Source organism: Chiloscyllium plagiosum, chromosome 14, assembly GCF_004010195.1.
Source record: "Chiloscyllium plagiosum isolate BGI_BamShark_2017 chromosome 14, ASM401019v2, whole genome shotgun sequence".
In the NCBI taxonomy this organism is placed as follows: domain Eukaryota; kingdom Metazoa; phylum Chordata; class Chondrichthyes; order Orectolobiformes; family Hemiscylliidae; genus Chiloscyllium; species Chiloscyllium plagiosum.
Window position 1 is genome coordinate 1,327,018 of NC_057723.1, and position 19,071 is coordinate 1,346,088.

Here is a 19,071-nt window from a genome sequence, read left to right on the forward strand (position 1 = left end):
ACAAGCAACATGAATTTGGCTGGGACAACACTACCATTATAGGGCAAGCCAAACAGAGAACAGCCAGGGAATTCCTAGAAGCATGGCACTCATCCACAAACTCCATCAACAAACACATCGACCTGGACCCAATATACCGGCCACTACAGCGGACAGCTGAAACTGACAACCGGAAGCGGCAGGGATAGGCCACTATAAATGCCGGAGGAAACACCACAGAAGTGCTTCACAGGAGGCTCCCAAGCACTGAGGATGTCACCTAGACAAGGGACGAAACGTTTGCAACAAAAATTTCCAGCTCGGCGAACAGAACCACAACAACGAGCACCCGAGCTACAAATCGTCACCCAAACTTTGAATTAGTTTAAAATAGCAAAACAGATGCAGCATCTTGTTAAAGCTCTTTGTATATTGACTGGGTCAGGTATGGATCATTTCTTAGTCAAAAGTTGAGGTTTCAGTGCTGCTCCAGATAGTTGAACATAGGAGACAGTAAGGACGGCAGATGCTGAAAGTCAGAGTCCATAGATGTGAAGCTGAAAGAGCACAGCAGGTCAGACAGCATCGGAGGTAGCTGTGCGCCTACCTAATGAAGTAGCAGCACTTTGAAAGCTAGTGCTTCCAAATAAATCTGTTGGACTATAACCTGGTGTTGCATGATTTTTAACTTTGTCCACCAAGTCCAACACTGGCTCTTCCACATTGTGGCTTACCATCTTTAAATGTAAACAATTTCACAATACTATTCCAAAGAGGGATTTTGCTTGGCTTTCTGTCCAATCTTTACTCTTCAGCCAGTATCAGACCACTGCATTTCCTATATTTAAGCAATGACTGTACAATGACAGAAGTTATTTATCTTAAATACTGGACTGACCACAGGATGAGAAAGTTATACAATTGCTAATCATATTGTTAAGTCAATAAATAAATATTAAGATTTTTAAAAAAGATTGGATCTTGAACTTCATATATGAAGTGTTGAGTATTAAAGCAGGGAAGTGATGCTGATGTTCAGGTGGAGTGGTGTGGTGGCAGAAAGAGAAGGACTTAGCTAAAGAAACAATCTTCATAAATGCTAATATTTTGTAACATCATGTGTTATGAACTGTGACAGAGATATAGAGTAAAATTAAAATAAGGTGACTGCAGATACAGACAAGATAACTCTCCTCAATCTTTGCCAATAGTATTGAATTTATCCAGGATCAGGTAATCACAGTTCCGTTGTGTGCTTCAGCATGGCTTCTGCCCTGAGCTTTCAGCTCCTGACCTCATTACAGCCTTCGTTCAAACAAAAGAGCTGAATTCCAGAGGGGAGGGAGAGTGAAAGCCCTTGACATCAAGATCACATTCAATTGTATGTGGCATCAAGGAGCTCTGGCAAAACTGGAATCAATGGATCTCATGGGGCAAACTCTCTGCTGGTTGGTGTCATTCTGAAGTTAGTTGTGGTTGTTAAACTTCAGTCATCTCAGCTCCAAGGCATCTCTACAGAAGTTCCTCAGGGTAGTGTCCTCAGCCCAACCATCTTCTGCTGCTTCATTAATGACCTTTGCTCCATCATAAGGTCAGAAGTGGGGATGTTTGCAAATGATTGCATAAAGGCCAGTACTATTTGCCACTTCTCAGATACTGAAGCAGACCATGTCAATATGCAGCACGACCTGGGGAACATTCAGGCTTGTGTTTGGAAGTGGTAAGTACCACATAAGCCACACAAATGCCAGGCAATGACGATCTCCAATAAGAGAAAATCGATCCATTGTGCCTTGTCATTCAGTGGCACTGCCAGCTCAGAATCCTCCACATTCAACATCCTGGAGATGTTCCTATTGAATAGAATAGTAATTTATTGTCATGTGTATTTTTGCAAAACAAACACAGTGGAAAGTTGCCATACCAAGTGCCTGAATTGATGACATAAATCACAGATAACAAGAAAAGAAAGAAAATATTAAGATATAGTTCAACTCAGATCAATATCAGTTTGGAGGAAAGTCGATTAAAATGACGAATGCCAGAATACTCTCTAGCTGCTGACGAAGAAGATCATATCGCCAGGAGAAGACCACCAAATCGAGGCTGGCCTTTCAGGACAAGGCGACAACCATGCCAGGCTGAGACCTCAACACCAGGCCAAACCCATCTAACCTGGAGACCCACACACCAAGACAAACCCATCTAACCTGGGGTTCCCCACAACAGGACAAACCCACCAAACCTGGACAAACCCACAACAGGACAAACCCACCAAACCTGGACAAACCCACAAGACAAACCCACCAAACCTGGACAAACCCACAACAGGTCAAACCCACCAAACCTGGAGACCTCCACACCAGGACAACCCCACCAAACCTGGACAAACCCACAACAGGACAAACCCACCAAACCTGGAGACCCCCACACCAGGACAAACCCACCAAATCTGGAGACTCCCACGCCAGGACAACCCCACCAAACCTGAGGTTCCCCACACCAGGACAAACCCACCAAACATGGAGACTCCCACACCAGGACAAACCCACCAAACCTGGAGACCCCCATACCAGGACAAACCCACCAAACCTGGAGACCCCCACACCAGGACAAACCCACCAAACCTGGAGACCCCCACACCAGGACAAACCCACAAAATTCATTTCTGAGATGTCTTTGATGTGGGAGAGAGTGGCTATGGTTTCTGGACGTGGTTTGTCTGCTTGTTTGGATTTGTTGCTGAGATATCGGTGGACTGTGTTCATTGGTACCTGTTCTTTTTGAATCCATTGTATAGGTGATTTTCCTCTACTCTTTGTAGTTCCTCTGTGCTGCAGTGTGTGGTGGCTCGTTGAAATAATGTTCTAATGGAGCTTCGTTTGTGGATGTTGGGATGATTGCTTCTGTAGTTCAGTATTTGGTCAGTATGTGTTGTTTTCCTCGAGTAACTTGTTTGAGGTTCCCCATTGGCTGATCGCTCTACTGTGACATCTAGGAATGGCAGTTTGTTGTTGTTTTCCTCCTCTTTAGTGAATTTTATGCCAGGAAGGGTATTGTTGATGGTCTTGAAGGTTTCCTCTAATTTGTTTTATTTAGCGATTACAAAAGTGTCATTCACATAGCGGACCCAAAGTTTGGGTTGTATGATTGGCAGAGCTGTTTGTTCGAGTCTCTGCATTACTGCCTCTGCTAAGAACCCTGATATCGGAGATCCCATGGGTACTCCATTGGTTTGTCTGTAGATTTTGTTGTTGAAGGTGAAATGGGTAGTAAGGCATAGGTCCACTAGCTTGACGATACTGTCATTGCTGATGAGGTTGGTGGCGTTTGGTGTATGTGTCTTTGGGTCTTCTAATGTAGTCAGTGTTTCCTTGGCCAGGTTAATGTTAATGGATGTGAACAGTGCTGTTACATCAAAGGAGACAATTATTTCATCCTCTTCTATCTTGGTGGTCTTTAATGGTCTTCAGAATGACTGCAAGACTACTCAGACCTCTTGGCATCATGGTAGCCCACAAACCCACCAACACACTAAAACAGCAGATAATGAATTCGAAAGACCCTATACAGACACCAAACAAAACTAAAGTCATTTAAAAAACACCTTGCAAGGACTGTAACAAACACTACATCAGACAAACAGGCAGAAAACTAGCCACCAGGATACATGAACACCAACTAGCCACACAAAGACTAGTATCTTTATATCTGGATGAGGAAAGGCACCACTTCGACTGGGACAACACGTAAGTAAAAAGCAGGCCATGCCACTAGTGCTTCACCGGAGGCTCACTGATTATGTTACCTAGTATGGTGACGAAATGTCTGAAAACTCACCTTCTAGCTCAGCGAGCAAACTTACATCCAGGTAAGATGATTAATAGAAAATATTTTTTAAAAAGCAGAGAAAGGGGATTAGTAAAAAATGGATGGAGTAGACAAGCCCTGGGCTTCTGGCCTACATGCTGCACTGCTACCCCACCTCTTGAATCAATGTGGCTCCTACACAGACACTTCATGGGAAGGCACCACAGACTATGAACTAATCAAGCTGTGGTGAAACTGTCAGTGATTTTTCCCAGGAATCCAGATCCTGAGGGTGCCTGTATGGTCCAGTGAGAACTGATGGGCAATTAGAGATTGGCAGCTTTGGTGTTCAGTAGTGCCTCATGGAGGCTGTATCTGTCACAGGAAGAATGCTCACTGTAGTGCCGGAAATGTGTTTTGGAAGGGAATTGTTACAAGGTTTCTCACCCCAATGATGTTGGGTATCATGAACTGATAGATTCATTGAGTAATACAGATGTACAACATGGAAACAGACCCTCCGGGCCAACCTGTCCATGCCGACCAGATATCTGAAATTAATCAACGCCCCTTTGCCAGAATTTGAATCTTATCATCTTAAAGGTTGTAGAGGCTGGCAGACTCAAGACATTTAAGGATAGTTTAAATAAATACTTGCAGAAATACAATTTCCCACAAGGTTATGGATCAAGTGACGGAAAAGGGGATTAGAATAGACAGATGTTTGATACCAGCATGGACATGATGGGCCAAAGGGCCTTTTTCCTTACTGTGTGTGTGTGTGAGACAGGTGTGTGTGTGTGTGTGTGACAGGTGTGTGTGTGTGTGTGTGAGACAGGTGTGTGTGTGGGTGTGTGTGACAAGTGTGTGTGTGTGTGTGTGTGACAGGATCCAGGCCACAGGAAAACGATGTGGATAGGAGGGGAGGGGCTGTGTTACACAGTGTGGCTCGCAGGAACCAAGGAGCTTGTAGCAAGGACCAGTAGCAAGTAGTACTAACAAGTGTCAGGCAATGGCCACCTCCAACAAGAGGGAATCTATCCCTTGCCCCTTGACATTCGATAGCGTGGCAAGTATGTGGTTTTCAGTCATCCAGTCCTTTGATCAAGGGACATGCCCAGCCCCTGCCGCCCCCCCACCCCCCCCCCCCCCCACCCCTCAGCCAGGATGACAAACGTGGTGTCTGGCCTCAGTTTCTCTGCCTGTGACTCAGCGACAGGCCATACCTGGTGCCTGGTTTATTCCAACAGTGGTGAGCTGATGCCCTTTAAGAGCTCATTGATTGGCAGCTTGTAGGCAATGGGACAGGATCTTGGGTCTTCCCACCGAGAGCTTCTTTCAGGTGGGGCTGGGAGGCAGTGGGGTTAATGCACATCAAATTCCTACTTAACATCCCTCCATCCTCCATATTCAACTACGGCAGATCAAGAGAATCCATTGGAATAAATGAAAAACCATAAGCCTGGAACAGTAACTCAGCGTCTCTCTCTAGAGTAACGCTTTTCTACCCCCCCCCCCCCCCATTTCCTGTTTTTTCCTTATCTTTGTTTAACATCGCACTTAAATTACATCACCTTTGACAGCACAGTACTGTATCCGTAATTTAGCTGATCTTACACACTCAAACCTCTTGAGTACAGCCTAGACCCGTGACCTACTGACAAAAGGAGGAGACCGTACAATGAGCCGCAGTAAATTCGACAGAATGGAGTATTTTTGAATGACAGTACAGCAATCATCCACAATCCTACTGACAATGTAAGATTGGTTTCAAATAATTCAACACTTATCTCATGAAAGAGACCAAAAGGTCCAGAAATCTCAAGCAGTTTTTTTTTGGCAGATTCGCAATGAGGTACATCTTCCTTTCCTGATTAATATTTCGGACCGGTGAGCACATCTCAATGTGATCTCAAAAAATTATCAGTGGTTAAGCTTCTTTGCATATTAACATCAAAAGCATGCAAACTGTGGAAACAATGAAACATTGAGTTAAAGTTATGCTTGACTGCAGGAGCCTTGGAAATGGATCAGAGAGAGAAAAAAACATCAATTAAACACCGATGTAGCACATTTTACAAACTGGTTGAAACTCATTGTACAAATAGAACAGAAGTGCTCCTGGTTTTAAAGCTGGTGAGCTGTGATCGAGTGTTTCTGACCGTTGGGTTCGCTCCAAAGGAAACACAACAAAATCGTTCACCTAATAGTAGCAAGATAGACTTCCATAACCCAAAATCTAGGGGATAGAATGATTTTAAAAAATATACATAATTGCAAGTACTGGAGAAATTCAACAAGTCTGGTGATGTCTGTGGAGTTCTGAAGAAGTATTGTACTGGACTCATAACGTTAACTCTGTTTTCCTTTCTCCACAGATACACCAGACTCACTGAGTTTCTCCAATATTTGCTATGACATTTCTGTATTTTTAAGGGGAAGTGACAGCATAGTGGTGTTATCACTAGTTTATTAAACCAGAGACCCAGGTCATGTTCTGGGGACCCAGATCCGAACCATGCCTTAGTGAGTCATAGAGTCATAGAGATGTACCGCATGGAAACAGACCCTTCGGTCCAACCCGTCCATGCCGACCAGATATCCCAACCCAATCTAATCCCACCTGCCAGCACCCGGCCCATATCCCTCCAAACCCTTCCTGTTCATATACCCATTCAAGTGCCTCATAAATGTTGTAATTGTACCAGCTTCCACCACTTCCTCTGGCACCTCATTCCATACACGTACCATCCTCTGCGTGAAAAAGTTGCCCCATAGATCTCTTTTATATCTTTCCCCTCTCACCCTAAACCTATGCCCTCTAGTTCTGGACTACCCGACCCCAGGGAAAAGACTGCCTATTTATGCTATCCATGCCCCTCATAATTTTGTAAACCTCTATAAGGTCACCCCTCAGCCTCCGACGCTCCAGGGAAAACAGCCCCAGCCTGTTTAGCCTCTCCCTATATCTCAAAACCTCCAACCCTGGCAACATCCTTGTAAATCTTTGAACCCAATTTAAAAACTTGGAATTAAGAATCTGATCCTGACCACTAACTGGGGAAAAGCCTAGCCTGGCATATTATTGTCCCTTCGGGAAGGAAACTATCATCCTCATCTGGTCTGGGCTCGATGTTACTCCAGACCCACGACAATGCAGCTAGCTCTGAGGGAAATATGGGACAATAAATGCTGGCCTAGTCAGAGATGCCGCATCCAGAGAATGAATAAAAAAATGTTATAACTTTTCTCCAGCATTCTCTGAATTTATTTCAGATTTCCAGTGTGAACAGTAACTTGCTATTAACAAAATAAACAGACTGAATCACAGCAAATTTAAACCTAATGTTAATCTCTTCAATTGTTCAATTTCCCTTTGTACATTTCTGTCCAGGTTTTGGCCTTTTCACTTTTTTTTTGGAATGTATTTTCTTGCTGCACCCATTTCGTAGGACATTCACTCCCCACTCTGAAGGCTACAGTTTCAGCTCCCCATTGTTTGGCTATAGGTTTCTATTGGGAATGGAAGTGGGTGGGTGGGAGAGATTCACAAAAATAGCAGAGTTCAATGTAGCTAAGTGTGAGGTGATTCACTTTGGTAAGTGTAATAAAAAGATGGGGTACTGGGCTAACGGTCGGATACTTGGTAGTGTGGATGAGCAGAGGGATCTTGGTGTCCATGTACACAAATCTTTGAAAGTTGCCACCCAGGTAAATAGTGCGGTGAAGAAGGCATATGGCGTACTGGCTTTTATTGGTAGAGGAATTGAGTTCCGGAGTACTGAGGTCATGTTGCAGTTGTATAAGACTCTGGTGCGGCCACATCTGGAGTATTGTGTGCAGTTTTGGTCGCCATACTATAGGAAGGATGTGGAGGCACTGGAACGGGTGCAGAGGAGGTTTACCAGGATGTTGCCTGGTATAGTAGAACTCAGCGAGTCGTGTGTTCGTGGAATGCCCTGCCAGTAGCGGTGGTGGACTCTCCCTCATTATGGGCATTTAAGCGGGCATTGGATAGGCATATGGAGGATAGTGGGCTAGTGTAGGTTAGGTGGGCTTGGATCGGCGCAACATCGAGGGCCAAAGGGCCTGTACTGCGCTGTATTCTTCTATGTTCTATGTTGTTCTATGTTCTACCCCTAACTCCTTCTCTCCAACATTCCTGTCAAACAGGATATACATGGTGCACAGAAAGGGTTCAGATAATGAATCCCTCAGTCAGTAATCATTCCCCTGTCTGCTCCAGTGAATGGAGAGGGAAATCCCTCAATGCTCTCCAGATGTTTTCACAGTCCCACTCCCATTCATGGTATCTCAGAGGACCAAAGCGGCTTAGTTGTATTGTTATTGGACTTGCAATCTAATGGCACAGGTTAAAGTCTGGGAACATAGGGGTGTGAATCCCACCACAACAAATGGGAAAATATAAATTCCATTGGAAGCTAGCTGCAAGAATGGTAAACATGGAACGTATATTGTGCAAACCCATGTGGTTCACTAATATTCTTCAGCAGGAAGAAAGTCTGCTCTCCTTACTTGGTCAACATGTGACTGCAGACATGAAATGATGTAGCTGATTCTTAATTGCCCCTTGATATGGCCCAGCTAGTCATTCAGTTCAAAGGCAATCCCTGGTGGAGAATGAATACAGTCCTTGCTGGGTCACCACATCCCATGAAAAAAAAAGATAATTCAGGAACTGGCGGGGGGTGGGGGGGGGGGGGGGGGGGTGTGGAGAGGCAGGCATGAAGCCAAAGAAAATGATCACTTTCTGTATCTTTTCATTGCCACGTTTTGAAATACGAAACAAAAAAAATCAATAGTTAGAAACTGTATTTTCTGATCTGAGCCAATATAGCGATATCTAAGTTGTGATCTGTTTCCAAAAGAAATCATTGGCTGATTAAATTCTCTTTCACAGATTTATTTCATACAAATATATGAATATAAGTCACTCAGCTTTTCAATCTTGGTTGGCCATTCAATAAGATCATGAGTGATCTGATTGATTTCTGCACATTCCCACCTATTCTCAAATACTTTTCACCTACTTGTTTATTGAAAACCTATCAACCTTTAAAATGTTCAAACATTCTGCTTGCATTTCCTTTCAAAGAGCAAAGTTTCGATAAAATCCCCCCCTCAGTCTCCTACTCTCTAAAGCTAAAAGTCTTAGCTCGTCCAATCTCTCCCTATAACACAGACCTGGCATCATCCTTGTAAATTTCTTCTGCACTTTTTCCAGTTTAATAACATCCTTCCAAAAGCAAGGTGACCAAAACTGAACACAATACTCCAAGTGCAGTCTCACCAACATCTTGTACAACTGCAACATGACTTCCCACCCTCTATACCCAATGCCCTGACTGATGAAGGCCAGTGTGCCAAAAGCCTTCTTCACTGCCCTGTCTACCTGTGACTTCATTTTCAGAGAACTGTGAACCTGAATCCAAGGTCCCTCTGTTCCACTACACTCCTTTAAGATCCTATAATTCATCATGAAACTCCTACCTTGATTTGACTTTCCAAAAAGCCAGACCTCACACTTGTCTATTTTCAACTCCGTTTGCCATTTCTTGGCCCACTTCCCCAGCTAATCAAGGTCCTGCTGCAATTTCTGAAAACCTTCCTCACTGTCCATGATACCTCCTATTTTAGTGTCATTAACAAACTTAATAATCATGTCTTCTTATTGCTTTTTCATTCCATGTTTCTGCATGCCTTCTGCACCTGCAAGTACAGTGCAAAACATGATGCAAAGGGAGATGACTCAAGTGAGTGAGCATGCAGCACATTTAGCATGCTGGGTTTATGGTGTCAAGGTCTGCAGTTGACGATGTTGTGGACAACAGTGAGCATGGTAGACCATGAGCCTTGGTGGGAAGTGGGTGCAGCGGTAGAGGTAGAATGTGTGCAGAGTATTGGAGAAGAGGTGGTGGCTCTTATACTGGCAGAGTGGAGAAGGTCATTGATCTTTGGCCTACAGCGCTTGGAGGAAAGAGAGTAAGGGAAGCCTAGGGAAGAAGCTTCAGAGCTGAGAGCCTTTAGATCTTACCTGGGTAACTGCAGCTTCAACAACATTATTCAGGAAAAAGCAGCTTGCTTGTTTAGCATAACATTCACTCCCTCCACAACCAATGCTCAGTAGCAGCAGTGTGTACCATCTACAAGATACACTTGCAGAAATTCACCAGAGATCCTTCGACTGCACCTTCCAAACCCACAATCATTTCCATCCAGAAGGACAAGGGCAGCAGAACAACACCACCCCCCTGCAAGTTCCCCTCCGAGCCACTCACCATCCTGACTTGGAAATATATTGCTGTTCCTTCATGGTAGCTGGGTCAGAATCCTGGAAAATCACCTCTCTAATGGCATTGTGGGTCTACCTACAGCACATGGACTGCAGCAATTCAAGAAGGCAGCTCACCCCCACCTTCTCAAGGGCAACTAGGGTCAAGCAGTAAATATTGGCGCAATCAGTGGCACCCATGAGTGGATAAAAAAAATCTGAATGCACAAGTGGTGATGAAACTAAAATGGAGAATGCCTAAAGCAACAAAATTAAACGTATCAATTATATATATATATATATATATATATCTCTATATATATACTAGACGGTGTAAGGTTGGTGAAGGTTACAGAAAGTGGGAAGCACGTAAATGCAGGTAAGCTTATTTTTTTGATCAAATTCCCATTCCTTTCTCCCTTCTGTGTTTCTCTGGCTTTCCATCGAATGAGCCAATATTATTCAACTCAGCTGCTCTCTCAGGTCGTGCGTTCCATATCTTAACCCTGGTTTTTGTTGGTGATGTGCTGAGGTGGGTGTCTGCTTGGATATACAATCCAGTTTACAATCCAATAGCTGGTGACACTCACTTCAGGAGTAGTCAAATTCAGGAGGATGAATAGAAATACTTGATTGATTAAATCCCTGAAGAAGGTAGATTCAAACTCAGTATTGACATTATATCCTGCTTCAAAAACTATTAATAATGAATAGAGAGCTTGAATCTCTAATGAATATTCGTCACACCAGCAACATGTAAAATGTTTAAATAGAGAGGCTCCAATGACCTAATTAATGACTCCAATGTGACATTCTCATTGAATATGCTGAGCATGGTATAGCATAGTTTTAATGACTGTTCAGTTCAGCTTTGAATGAATTTCATATTTGTCACAAAATGTGCTTGAACTGTTGGGTAGTATCACTTCACAGTGGTTCAGACTGATATATTACTACAGTGAGTAACCCCTTCATATAACACTCCCTTTGGGAGTCGTAAGACAACAACATTATTATGAAGGACATGATCTAAATGAAGTGTTGTGCACTTCGGTTTAGTGAAAAAGAATTATTTAGTGAAATGAGCAATTGACTTCATTGCACTTTAAATCTTTTTTTGAACGTTTATGATCTTAAGTTTTCTAGGAATCTGTGCACAATGCGCATTACCTTGGAGCCCCTTTTGGAACTGTGCACACACTCTGTGCTTGCCTCACTTTTGAGTTCCAGTCAGGTTTCTGCCTTCTTCCCCTGACAGTCACTGGCAGTCCAGTCCATTACTCTGCTGGGAACAGCCCCATGAGCCTGTCACACAGAACAATGTGAAATGCACAGAAATAGGCCATTTAGCTGAACCACTCCGCACTGGTGTTTATCCTAAATCTGATCTTCCTTCCTGTCTTATATCTCAACATCCCAGCATATCCTTCTATCCCTTTCTCCCTCATGCATTTACCAATCTGCCCCTGAAATACATGCATGTTATCAGTTCAACCAGTCCCTGTGCAAGTGAGCTCCATGCTCTCTCCCTATTCTCTGCAATTACATCCTTTCTCAAGTAAAATCATAGAGTCGTAGAGATGTACAGCACGGAAACAGATCCTTCGGTCCAACTTGCCCATGCCGACCAGATAAGACAGGAGAAACTCTGAAAAGAAGTTTAGATTTATTAAATCATGACTGAGTGTTTTGAAACTGGATCACTGGCCACTGAGTGACCCCTGGGGACCTTACCTACAGATTAAGGCTGGGATTCTGTGGAACAGATCATCCTGATGAGTAATGATGCTTAAAAGAACCTCATGCAATCAATATAATACCGGCAGAGTGAGGTGAGGGAGAGGAAGCTGGGCTGTGACCCATGCATTGTAGCTCTTTTCAAGCAGTTCTGTTGAGTCTTGACAGAGATAACCAGAGGATGCAGATATAATAACCAGATAACCAGAGATAACCAGAGGATGCAGATTTAATAATCATCAAACCAGAGATAACTAGAGGGTGCAGATATAATAACCAGATAGCTAGAGATAACCAGAGGATGCAGATATAATTGGCAGAAAGAGCCAAGATGAGGACAATTCTTTTTCCTCAACAAGTTGTTGCAATTTAAAACATGTGTGTAGACATGGTGGAAGATGTTTCTGGTGCAGTGACCCTTCTTCAGAAGAGAAAATTATTATCATAAGGCACTTCTATCTCTGTTAAAGAGTTATTTCAACTAATGCAGAACTTGATTTATTTCTGTCAAAACCAAAGGGGTAAATAACACAAGGTGTGGGGAGATATAAAAGGCCATGAAACTGCTGCAGGCTAAAAACCTTAAGACAAGGTACAAAGACACAGTCACCCAAACATCAACTTGATCCAATAGAAAAGACAGTGATTGTGTGTCTCTAAAGAAAGAGATTTTCTTTAAATGTTCCCATTGACTAAGTATCAAGTTGAGATGTGACCATCACTGAACCAGCGAGGTCTTCGATTGAGATCTCCTGCAGCTGGAGCAAAGGAAAACACAATGATTTGAATTTGGATTGTGACTGTGCATGCAGCAAATTCTTTTTGGATATCCTCCACTTCTGAGTGGACTTGTTCCTATGTTACACTCTTTGGAGATGAATTTGTAAAGCCTTAATTTATTTATAGATGGGATTGTAATTCCACATTTATTTCTTGATGAATTGAACATTTTAATTATTCTACACTTTATAAAATTGTAGCCATTACTTTAATGTCATCCATTAATGACTCTTATAATAAAATAGAATGAAAAAATCATTATAAATGTTGAAGACTCACACTTTATTTTAATCTCAGGACCCCAAAATGTCACTAGGAATCTAAAATGGAGGATTTGACACACTGAACAGTACCTCCTGGGAGTTTACTCTGTTTTAATTTACCTAGTCAGTACCTTTTATTCTGAGATATCTTCTTTTATTTGAAATACACCTGAGAGTGAGGGTGTTTTATTTTAGTATCAGTCTATAGCTTATAATGCTGAGTAAGCACTTATAATCATATAAGATTCATTGGGGATTTGGCAGGGTAATTGTGGAAATGTTGTTTCTCCTTTTGGGAAAGTCTAGAACCAGAGGGTATTATCTCAGAATCAGGGCTCACCCATTTAAGAGAGGATGAGGAGGAGTTTCTTCCATCAGTGGGTATAAAACCTTTGGAATTCTTTACTGCAGAGAGTTGTCAAGGCTGGGTTATTAAGTATATTCAAGGTTGATTGTTGAGCAGTAACGATATCAAGGGTTATGGGAAAAAAAGGCAGGAATGTAGAGTTGAAGATGATCAGCTCAACCATTGAATGGCAGAGCAGGCATGATGGGCTGAATGGCCTACTTCTATTCCTCTGTCATACGATTTTAAAGTCTAAAAATGTTCTCAAGTCACTCCTAGTCAGGGATTGAGATTAACAATAAATTCAACACAATGAATTCACCTCACCCAGAGGGTAAAGATAATTGATCCATTATATTTCTGCTTCCTCCTCCAGCCATTCCACATGATGAAAAGTCTGTTCTCTCCCAATTCTAACTCTTGAGCTTCCTCAGTTTTCATTGCTCTACCATTGGTGGCTCTGCCTTCAACTGCCTCAGCTAACATCTATAACTATCTCCTTAAATCTCTCCAACTCTTTCCATGTAGAGGTTCTTCCAACCTAATGCTATAGGTCATAGTCATAGAGTCATAGAGTCGTACAGCACAGAAACTGACCTTTCAGTCCAACCAGTCCATGCCTAACATGATCCACAAACTAAACTAGTCCCATCTGCTTGCTCCTAGCCCACCCTTCTCCACAACTTTCATATTCATGTACTTATCCAAATTTCTTTTAAACGTTATGATTGTACCCACATCCACCACTTCGTCTGGCAGTTCATTCCACATATGATCCACCCTCTTACCTCCTTTTGTGCCTGGGAGTCAAACATTATTTGGTGATGCTTCTGTGCTGCATATTGGGAATTCTCTTACAGTGTTCAAGCTGCTATGTAAATTTAAGCTGTTGCTACATAAATGTAGATTCTGACTAATGACTGGGCTGTGAAATTCACTGTTGGTAATGCCAGGATATTAAGTGGAACTGGCAGATGGCTAGTTTTCTCTTCCATTGCAGAGAGAGTTTACAGCGGATGAGTGCAAGCTCATCCACTTTGAACACAAGGAAAATAAATCAGTGCATTTTCTAAATGATGAGAAACTAAGAACTGTAGCAGAGCAAAGAGAGCTGCGGGTTCAAGTACACAAATCGTTTAAAACCAGTGGACAGGAACAAAAAGCAATCAAAAAGTGAATAGAATTCTGGCCTTTATCTCAAAGAGACTGGTTTACAAAGGGAGAGAGACTGTGATGCATTTGATCTGAGCCGCGGTTGGACTCAGTGTTGAGTCAGTACCATTAGGCATTGCACCTCAAGGAAGATATACTGGCCTTGGATGGGGTGCAGTGCAAGATAATCAGAATGATATCAGGACTGAGGGAGAAAACTCAAGAGAGCAGAATGCAGAAGCCTTTTCTGTATCCCCGTGAAGGTAGAAGGTCAAGATGATCAAGGTGTATGACATGTAAATTTTATGCAATAGGTTCAATACAGAGAAACTGTCTCCTCTGGTAAGGATAAAGATTTAAGGTCCATACTCTTGCAAATATACAAAATTAAGAGGAGAAATAGACCATTCAGCCCTTCTGGAATGTTCCCCTTTTCAATAAGATCATGGCTGATTAAAAAAAATACAGTTCTGAGGAAGGGTTACTGGATCCGAAAGATCAACTCTGTTTTCTCTCCACAGATGTTGTCTGACCTGCTGGGTTTTCCAGCAATTTCTGTTTTCTGTTCATCTGTTTGGTTTACAAATTCCACATTCCCATCTGCCCTGATAAATGTTGATTGTCTTGATGAACAGGAATCTATTTACCTCCACTTTAAAGATATTTAATTAGCCACCACCACTGCCTTCTGTGACAGAGAATGGCACAAACATCTGAAAGATAAATATTCTACTCATCTCTGTCCTCAAATAGAGACTGTGAATTTTAAACAGTGTTCCCCAGTCAGGGATTCAAACACAAGAGGAAACATCATTTCCATGTCCATCTTGTCAAAACCATTCAGGATCTTATAATCTTCAATCAAATCACCCGTCTCTCTTCTAAACTCCAGTAGAAGCAAGGCTAACATTTCCTCATCAGACAACTCATTCATTCTAGATATAAATCTAGTAAATCCCCCCTAAATCACCTCCAACATACTTACTCCTTTTCTTAAACAAAGAGAGCAAAACTGCGCTCAGTATTTGGGACGGAGTCTCACTATTGCCCTGTCTACATAAAATCCTTACTTTTATATTCAATTCCTTTCATTATGGAGAATAGCATAATCACTTGCTATACCTACATAGTAACAATTTTGTTTCATGCACTCATAAATACAGACATTTCTGCCCCTCAGACTTTGGCAACCATTCTCCATTTAGATAATGTGATGCTTTATAATTCTTCCTGCCAAAGTGAATAATTTCACATTTTTCTACATTATACTCATCTGCTAGGTGTTTGTCTACTAATTCAACTTATCCCTATAGATCTGCATCATTGTCATATCTCCTTCCCCGCATACTTTACTGTGTGCATTTAGGTCATCTGAAATAATTAATCTGAACAAATAAATTAGAGCATGAAAGGGAGGCGAGATAGGAATATGGAAATGAATAAAAAGCATTTCTGTAGATATCTAAAAAGGAAAAGTAAAGTAAGTGTTGGTTGTCTAGAGTTTGAGAGTTGCGTGTTAATAGTTGACAATAAAGAAATGGCACGATAGCTCAGTAGTTAGCACTGCTATCTCACAGCACCAAGGACCTGAGTACAATTCTAGCCTTGGGTGATTGTCTGTGCAGAGCTTGCACATTCTCCCTGTGTCTGTGTGAGTTTCCTCTGGGTGCTCCTTTTTCCTCACACAGTTCAAAGATGTGCAGGCTAGGTGAATTGGCTATGACAACATGCCTCTGACACAAACCCCTTCAGGCCCCTAGTCTCACCCTGACAATCTGAAAAAAAAATCTGTTTTATGCCAGCCAACCAATCTTCTATTCATGTTAGTGAGTTACCCATATACCATGTAGTGGCATTTTATGTGCGCCAAATTCAGTGCATGTAAGGATTCTGCTTTATCCACAGTACATGTGACTCCTTCAACAAATTCCAATAAATTGGATAAACATGACTTACCTTTCAGAAACCATGCTAAGCCTTCCTGATTACCTTGAGTGGTTCCAACCTCCTTAATGGTCTGATTTTCACAATTTTCCCAGGACAGATAGCAGGCTAACAGGTCTACTGTTCCCTGGTTTATGCCTTCTGCCTTTCTTGAATAAGGGAGTTATATTTGTCATTTTTCATTTCAGAAAATTAACACCAACTTGTCAATTATCTAATTAGTAACCTAGTTTAAAACCCGACAATGAAATCCATCTGACCTGAAGGCTTTCCAAGCTGCAGACCAATAGTTTGCTCAGTACTATTCCTCCAGTGATTATAATTTCATCAAGGTGCCACTTCCTTTGATTTCCTGAGTTATAGGTTTTACTGGGATGTTTTTGCTTCCATAACAATGAAGACAGAAAGGACATATTTATTTGTTATATCCAACATTTCATAGAATCCCTACAGTGTGGAAGCTGGAAGCAGGTCCCACGGCCCAACAAATCAACACTGACCCTTGGAACAGTAACCCACCCAGACCCATTCCCCTACTATTCTATATTTACCCCTGACTAATACACCTAACCTACCCATCCCTGAACACTATGGGCAATTTAGCATGGACAACTCACCTGACCTACACATCTTTAGACTGTGGGAGGAAACCCGCACAGACACATGGAGAATGTGCAAACTCCACACAGACAGTCACCCGAGGCTGGAATCAAATCCCTGGCATGATGAGGCAGCGGTGCTAACCACTGAGTTACCGTGCCATTCCTTTATTATCTGCTATTAATTCGCAACCAATACTTACTTTACTTTTCCTTTTCCTTTTTAGATATCTACAGAAATGCTTTTTATTCATTACCATATGGCACAGTGGTTAGCACTGCTGCCTCACAGCACCAGAGACCTGGGTTCAATTCCTGCCTTGGGCAACTGTCTGTGTGGAGTTTGCACAATCTCCCTGTGTTTGCATGGGTTTCCTTCCACATTCCAAAGATGTGCAGGTTAGGTGAATTGGCAATGCTAAATTGTCCATAGGTGTGTTAGTTAGAGGGCGGGTGGGTTACTCTTCAGAGAGTCGGTGTGGACTTGTTGGGCTAAAAGGTCTATTTCCACACTGTAAGTAATCTAATTATCTTATTCCCTTTCATGCTCTAATGTATTTGTTCAGATTAATTATTTTGCTATTTTCTGTCATTCAGTTGACTTGTCGCTCCTCTTTGAAGAATTGTTTGCTTTTTCTCCGGTTTGATATTTTTCCCATAATACTTTTAATTAGTTATCATTCACGATCAACAGTGGTGTTGGTGTAGTCGTTAGAAATGACCATTGATCAGGCGATCAGGATGCATATATTCCCCTTGGAATTTTCCCTTATAGTTGGATTGGAATTGTTCTGAATATTCTCAAACATTCCTTTAAGTGCCCACTCAGCAGGTCTGGCAGCATTTGTCGAAAATTAATGTCTCAAGTCTGGTCTGATTCTGTTTCAGAACTCCACAAATATTGCAGGTTCAAAGTCTGGGTGAAGATTTGTAGCTCGGGTGCTCATTGTTGTGGTTCTGTTCGCCGAGCTGGAAATTTTTGTTTCAAACCTTTCGTCCCCTGTCTAGGTGACATCCTCAGTGCTTGGGAGCCTCCTGTGAAGCGCTTCTGTGGTGTTTCCTCCGGCATTTATAGTGGCCTGTCCCTGCCACCTGCATGGGATTTTGTACACTACATTAGTTTTGCAAAACTCGGCGAACAGAACCACAACAAATATTGCAGGTCTTTGGAGTTTCTTCAGGATTATAGAACTATTTGATACAATATTACCAGCCTAGGCTGAAGTAAGTAGCGTTTGGAAGTTTTGAACAAGATGTTTAATGAGCACAAAACTGTGACAGACTTTCGCTCTACTTGGGGCAATTATTAAAATAAAATGAAGACTACAAAATTGAGAAGGAAAAAGATTAGAGCACTTTGTATGCTAATATTAAAAACTCATGGGTTGAAAGACTGAAAGAGTTGCCTGATGTCAATTTGACTCCCTGTAGGTGGGGAGAGTGGGTTCATTTTAAAGGCCCTCCACCTGCCATCACTCAGTGAAAGCAACTGATTGCAATCAGGACTGGCTACCTCAGGCAGCTGGATAGCTAGCTTATAATACAGGATGATGCCAGCAGCATGGGTTCAATTCCCAGCTAAGCTGAGGCTATATGAAAACATTCTCCTTTTCAATTATTCCCATATCCTGAGGTGTAGTATGCCTTGAGTTAAATCATCACTGATTGTGCCTTTCTAATGAGAGTGCAGTCTGGTAAGATTGCTAGTCTTTACCTTTAACTGAAATTCAATGATGCATCTTGGCCTGTGATAACATTCTCACCTGCTCTTCACACAATGGGTTCAAGTTCCACTTTGGTAATTTGGGCCAGGCTGGGAATTCAGATGAGTACCAGGAAGCACTGCGCATTGACAGATGGTCCATTTTTCAGATGAAACACTGAACAGAAGCCCTGCTGGTGCTCTTCAGGTAGACATCAAAGAGCCCAACCTGAGTATCAGAAACACAATGAGGTGGTACTCCTTACAGACATGGCCAATATTTATCCCACGATGAACCTGATGAAGAATTACGGCCATGATCTTATCAAAATGTGGCACGGTGGCTCAGTGGTAGTGCTGCTGCCTCACAGCGCTAGGGACCCGGGTTTGATTCCAGCCTCAGGCGACTGTGTGGAGTTTGCACGTTCTCCCCGTGTGTTAGAAACGAAAATCGCTTCTCAATAATC